The following is a 6,169-nucleotide window of genomic DNA, read 5'->3' on the forward strand; positions in this document are numbered from 1 at the left end:
TTGTAATTGCTCACTTTCTCATCCATATCTGTTTACCAAGGCAAATATTACTTAACCAGAAGTCTTTTGCATCAACAGAAATAGTTCGTCTTGCTATATTTGTTTTGATATATTCATGGCTTGTATCAGAGTATGGTAACACCAACATCATAATAAATCAACAATAAAATTAGACAGAGCCTAATCGCCTCTAACAACCATTTCTGTTCAACGTGAAGACATCCACACACAGAGTGTGGCCTGCTCTGTGCCTCTGTGTTTCCCAAGGACTCCTCAGACACTCACCAGGAATGAGAAATGGGCTAAACTGGTAAGCGGCAAGGTCCTAGATAGCTTCTCTCCTTAGAGTCCCATGTTCTGGTCCAGCTGATGACTGGTGATGCACCTTTCTGAGGACCAGCTTGTCTCTGCTGTGTTGGAGGGCCCACGTCCTTCATCCACTCAAGTTCCTACGTGTACCTGAGGTCATGAGACTGCCTATCTATAAGGAACCTACAAGGTGCTCCTTAACAGGTCAAATGACCTTCCTGACAGAAAGGGAGAGCCGGGGAAGATCACTGTTCACATACTATATTAACCAGGAAGGCCTACCAGAACAGTGTTGCCTTACCAGGCTTAGGCACAGAGAGACACGTAACACACCCTTAATACAAAATTTTCCACAAAATAAGCCGCTTTTTTTTTTTTTTTTTTTAAACTACTCTGAATACCCTTTTCTGAAGTAGAAGAGGTGCTTATCGAGTCCCTTTGTCCTAAATCAACACGGTATTTTTAGTATTTATGTCGGTACGAAACAATTTACCGCCAGTTGCAGGTTTTTACTGCTGTTGAACCGCGCCATCTGCTGGCTCTCCTGAGAAAGGCGGACTGGTGAGGGCTCAAAACCACAGGGTGCTCCCCGGGCTGAAAGGGACCTCCAGAGAGCATTTGGCCCAAGGGAAGGATGGCCCTGCATTTGTCGGGCTGAGTCTCGACTATTTCCAGCAAAGAAGATTGCTCCATGACTCTGGGCAACTTATTTTGATATTAATTCTTGTTACAGTGAAGTATTTTGCCCTTATATCCGGACAGAATTTCCCGAGGCAACTTGCCTGTTACCTCTTGACCTGCCATTTTGCATCTCTGTGAAGACTGCATCCATCATCTCTAGATAGATATTAATTTTTGAAATTTGATTAATTTAATATCTGAAGAATGTAACTAGTTACCCCCAAGCCTTGTCCTCTCCTCTCTTCTCCTCAACTCTTTGCCTCTCTTTCTCCTCTCTTCTTTGCCTCTCTTCTCCTCACCTCTCTTCCCTTCTCTCAGCAAACCCAACTCCTTCAATTCTTTGTACGTCAAGTTCTTCAACACCTAACGACCCTGATGGCCCTCTCCCAATTATTCAATGTCTCTCTAATAAATGTGGAAACCACAACTGGGCAGGGTGTACCAGGTGCAGCCTAACAAATGCTGCATAGAGCAGCAAAATCACATACCTTGAGCTGCTGACTATACTCTTGCTGACACAGCCCAGCATGTTGTAGGCTGCCTCTCCTTCCAGGGCCTACTGCTGGGTCATGTTCATTGCTGCCCACCAGGAATCCCAGGGCCCTGGATACAGACCTGTGTCACTGCCAGCCAGCTCCCAGGCTGCTTGGGCTTATTCCAACCCACATGCAGCTCTCTACAGTTCTTGATGGCTCTGAGGTCAGATGATGTCTCTGTGTGGTGGTTCTCCCTTCCTGTGTAGCTACCCCTACTCCTAGTTTGGTCTACTCCACAAGCTCAGTGAGAGCACATTCGTTCTCATCACCTGGACTGTCACATGCAACATGAATACTATCAGATCCTCCATCAACCCCCTTGAACTCCGCATGTGACCAGCTTGCTCAGTTCAGCTTTGAGCCATTAACCATCACCCTTTCAGCCCTGTTTAGCAAGTTTCCTACCAACTTTGTGGCCTACCTGCCTAGTCCATATCTTACTACTTTGTCAACAATGCTGTCAGGGTAGGCTGTGTCAAACACCTTGCAAAATACCAAGGTCTCCCTGCACCCACTAAGCACGTTGTTCCATCTCAGGAGGCAATGAGGTTGTTTATGCACAGTTTACTCTTGGTAAATCTGACTTGACTTGTCCCAACTACGTTCTTGCCTTTCACATGTAAGAAAACAGCTTCTACGAGGACATGTTACATACTGTTCCCAGGGTGTGCTCACCAGTCTGCAGTTTCCTGGTTCTTTCTTTTCACAGATGGGAATAATACTTGTCCATGACCTCTCTCTGGTTTCTATGACTTTTCAAAAATGATAGAGTGGCTTTGCAGTGACATCAGCGAGATCTCTTAGCACACTCAAATACGTCCCTGCAGGTCCAACAGATCTTTTTTTAATATATGTTTGTCTCCAATTTGTGCAGACAGTCCCCAGTCAACTTGGTACTACTATGGTGGTGTGCTATTTCAGCCCTGCTTTTTGGCACCAGAGCCAATGCTGGTGGCTGTATGCATACATAGGTCTGCCATTTATTTAAAACCTGGGTAGAACAAAGCCAAGGCACTTCACAGTTTGCTTAAATCTTCAACTACTGCACTCAGGCACGTATGTGAAAATAATCAGTTATCATTGATGACAAAACTAGCTTCCAAGTTCGTGTAAAAAGATCTAGTCTGTTCTGAAGGTGATCAAAAAAAGCCTTAAAAATTCTTTTTGCTTTTAATCTCTTAGTCATTTGATACCTGATTGATACTTTGCTTGGCAATAATTTGAAGTTATTTCATACCTGATACATATATTATTAATGTATATAATTTACACTGTTAACTTTACTTGCCTAGATAAGTGATAGCTGCTTAAGAAATACTGCAAAACCTCAGTGCTCTAAAGACACATTATCAGGATAACAGACTGCATTTTATATATATTAAGTCAACACTACTTTCAGAGCAAGCTCAGGTCACAAAAAGAGTAGAGCTCATACAATATGAATTTACTAGACTACTTAAAGGGACATGGCCCTGCTTACTAAAGGTCTGTAAGGCAGGTCCAGTCCTCAGCTGCTGCTTTGTGCTATCAAGTGCAAGATTGGTGAGACCTTCGAACACAAAAGCAGGTTTTCACCTATTCCAGCAAGGTGTACTGTTTGCATAATGTTAGCAACAAACAAAAGCAGACACAGAATAGCTGAGTTTGAAAGTGACCTTCAGAGAGTCGTCAAATTGAACTTCCCACTCAAAGCATAGGTCCAGCTATGGGCAACTGCAACATAACATGAACAAATAGGAATGCAATTTGTCACCCTACAGAATAATATCCCATTTCAAATAGGCGTCAGCTCGTACATTATAGACAGGTGACTAATCCTAAACCAGGGTAAATGAAATGCATGTTTAAACACACTTCACTGATAATATTTTAAGGGACTTGAGGCTAGACTCCGCTAATATCCCCTTTATAAACAATGATTTATTGTGGCGTGTCCCCCAAAAAGATTTTTGATTTTATATCCTGCATACAAAAGTTCTGACCCTCAGTAATTTTTCAATTGAGCAGAATAGAGATTGAGGGAACAAGAGCACTTCTAGGGGGGAAAGATAAGTTTGCTGTATATAGTGAAATTAGACTGCCACTTAACATACAGAACAGTAACTATGATATTGCAAAAATTTCGTAAGTCTTGTAATGTGAGGAAAAATACACAATATCAAACAGATCATTTTCACTGAAAAGTGAGGGATGAAATGCGGGGTAATTTAAACCATCATTTTAAATTAAGTTCTAAAATTAGAGGTCAGAAAAGCTTAAGACTATTAGGATTATTTTCTATGCGTACTTGAATTGCCACCTTCACTGGTTTCCATTACACCAAGAGTGGGAAACAGTGCCATCCCTTAGCCAAAATATGACTTGCTAAAATGAATACCAAGAGGATGCATCAGAAACATCTATATTTAAATACTGTGATTTCATGGAAATGTGATCAAATTTTTTATGTTTACATTTTTATCATATTAAAATTAATTTCTCATCTCATTTCTGATAGCACTTCCCAGTAAGTTGCTTACTTCATCTGGGTAGAGGACCTGTTTCTACTTGGTTGGGAGTCAGGATCTCCACCTTGCCAGCTTTTCTGAGGCAAGAGCTGTGCTTCCAACATGACTGTTTCCCCAGCCACCATAGCTTAGTCAGGTTCTTCTCCAAGCTTGTCCTGTCACAACTGCTGTCCCTTTCCATCTCAGTTTTCCAGCTGCTCAGTCTTCTGAAGATAAAGGTTACCAGGAGGGAAAGAGCCAGCTTGCATGCTGCATGTCAGCCTACCATCAGAAAATGCTTAGCAGTGACCACCACATCCAAACCACTTTTCCATAGAGGGAAACAAAAGCTAATGCTAAAGAAAGCACCTCTAGCCTCCAGGATGTCCCAGCCCATTTTGCTTGTTCCTTGCTGATTATGGTTCTGATAAACAACCGTCTTTCTGAAAGACAGGGTAATTTCTAAGAATATAAAGATCTGTTGGGGAACAAACCTTTTATATTTGTCACTGTGTTATGGAAAACAAAGAAAATGCAAATATCCTCAGTAAAAGCACAACTGTTCAGAACACAAGATCTAAATTGCAAGCATGGAAAAATAATCAAAGAACCCATGTCTCTTCAAATCATACAGAATAAATGTTTACAGCTAATTCCTAATGGTTTTTTATTTAATTCCATGGAGAAATCAGATTTCACAATTGAAGTAATCGAGCTCCATCCAGTAAAGAAGGAGGACACCATACCTGCAATTCTCTAGGTAGACAGAAATTTATATGCAGTGCAGACCACTCTCTGCACTTTCTGCACTGAAGGATCATCCCTTCAGCACAACGGAGTGATTAGTGCAAGCACATTCTGACTCAGCACAAGAGTCTGCTCGCAGAGGAAAGGCAACCCAGGCAGTGTAAAGACAGTGCAACACAAACACATTTTTATCCTGGAACTGTAACCTCATTTAAAAAAAGAAAAAAAAAAAAAAAAAAAAAAAGAGTTGAACATTTCATTTGGCATCATTTCAGCTGTTGTGGTTTCTTTTCCACAAGTAGAGAAAGAAGAGCATTGTACAGTGGATCTGAACAGGAAGTAGTTTTGCTTTAAAGGTTTTTTTTAGAGTTTGAAATTGTTTTCTATCTCAAATTGTAATGAGGAGTCAGAACCTGGAAAATGTTTTTAAACATTAAAAACATTAAAACCCATGTTTTTAAACTTGAGCCAGAGCACTCCAGTAATGAAGTGACTTATATATGCTGCTCCCTCAAAGGCTGAATATGCACTATTCTGTTTTCAGAGAAACCAAGGGATGTAATAATTTTATAGGCTTTTTTGAGTCTTATAAAATTTCTCTTAACCTATACCCTTAACCTTCTGTTGCACCCTTAGGACTAGATCATGTGCTTGCCACAGGTCCACAGACAACTAGGCAGAAGGTATGCTACTAAATCACGAGCTGATCCATATATCATTTACTGTGCAAGATCATATCCAGAGCCATCGGGTTCCTAAATTTAACAGAATATTGTTTTCAGCTAATTACTTTAGAAAGAAGACTATGTGGGGGTTTTTTTCCCATATCAAGAAAACAAAATTTTAACTATTAGCAATATTTAGAATTTTGTTTAATAAATATGTTTAATAAATCTTGTAAGAGTTTACTATTTATTTAATAATTTGTATTTGATATATTTTATATATATTCCTGTATTTTTAATACAGTTTGGTAAAAAATAGGTGTTGCAAGGTACAGTTTATAGACAATAAGGTTCTAATATTTAAATGAAATGACATATTGTGATAAATCCTTTTGTTTCTACTCATTTCTTGGTGTGCTCTCATGGCACAACTTTGTCAAACCCAGAGGTTGTTTGTTAATATTTCTACAAGCAGTAGTCGAAGTACTAGGCCTTTTTTCTAAGCCAGACTAAGTGTAGGTTGCAGTCACTGTGTGGCTTCAGCTGATATTTCCTGGGTTCTTCATGGTCACAATGTTAGAGCCAATGTGGATTGGAAACCTAGTCTCATGAGCAATGTTATCAGTCCTGGCAGTTCAGGTAATTGCTCAGATTAATTCAAGCAGCAGTTAGTTAAGAATTTTTATAAAGATCACACACTGGTAACCCCAGAAAAAGGACCTTCAGATAATAGTTTAAAATAAAG

The sequence above is a fragment of the Athene cunicularia genome, assembly GCF_003259725.1.
Source record: "Athene cunicularia isolate RWA chromosome 1 unlocalized genomic scaffold, athCun1 chr1_part1, whole genome shotgun sequence".
NCBI lineage: Eukaryota > Metazoa > Chordata > Aves > Strigiformes > Strigidae > Athene > Athene cunicularia.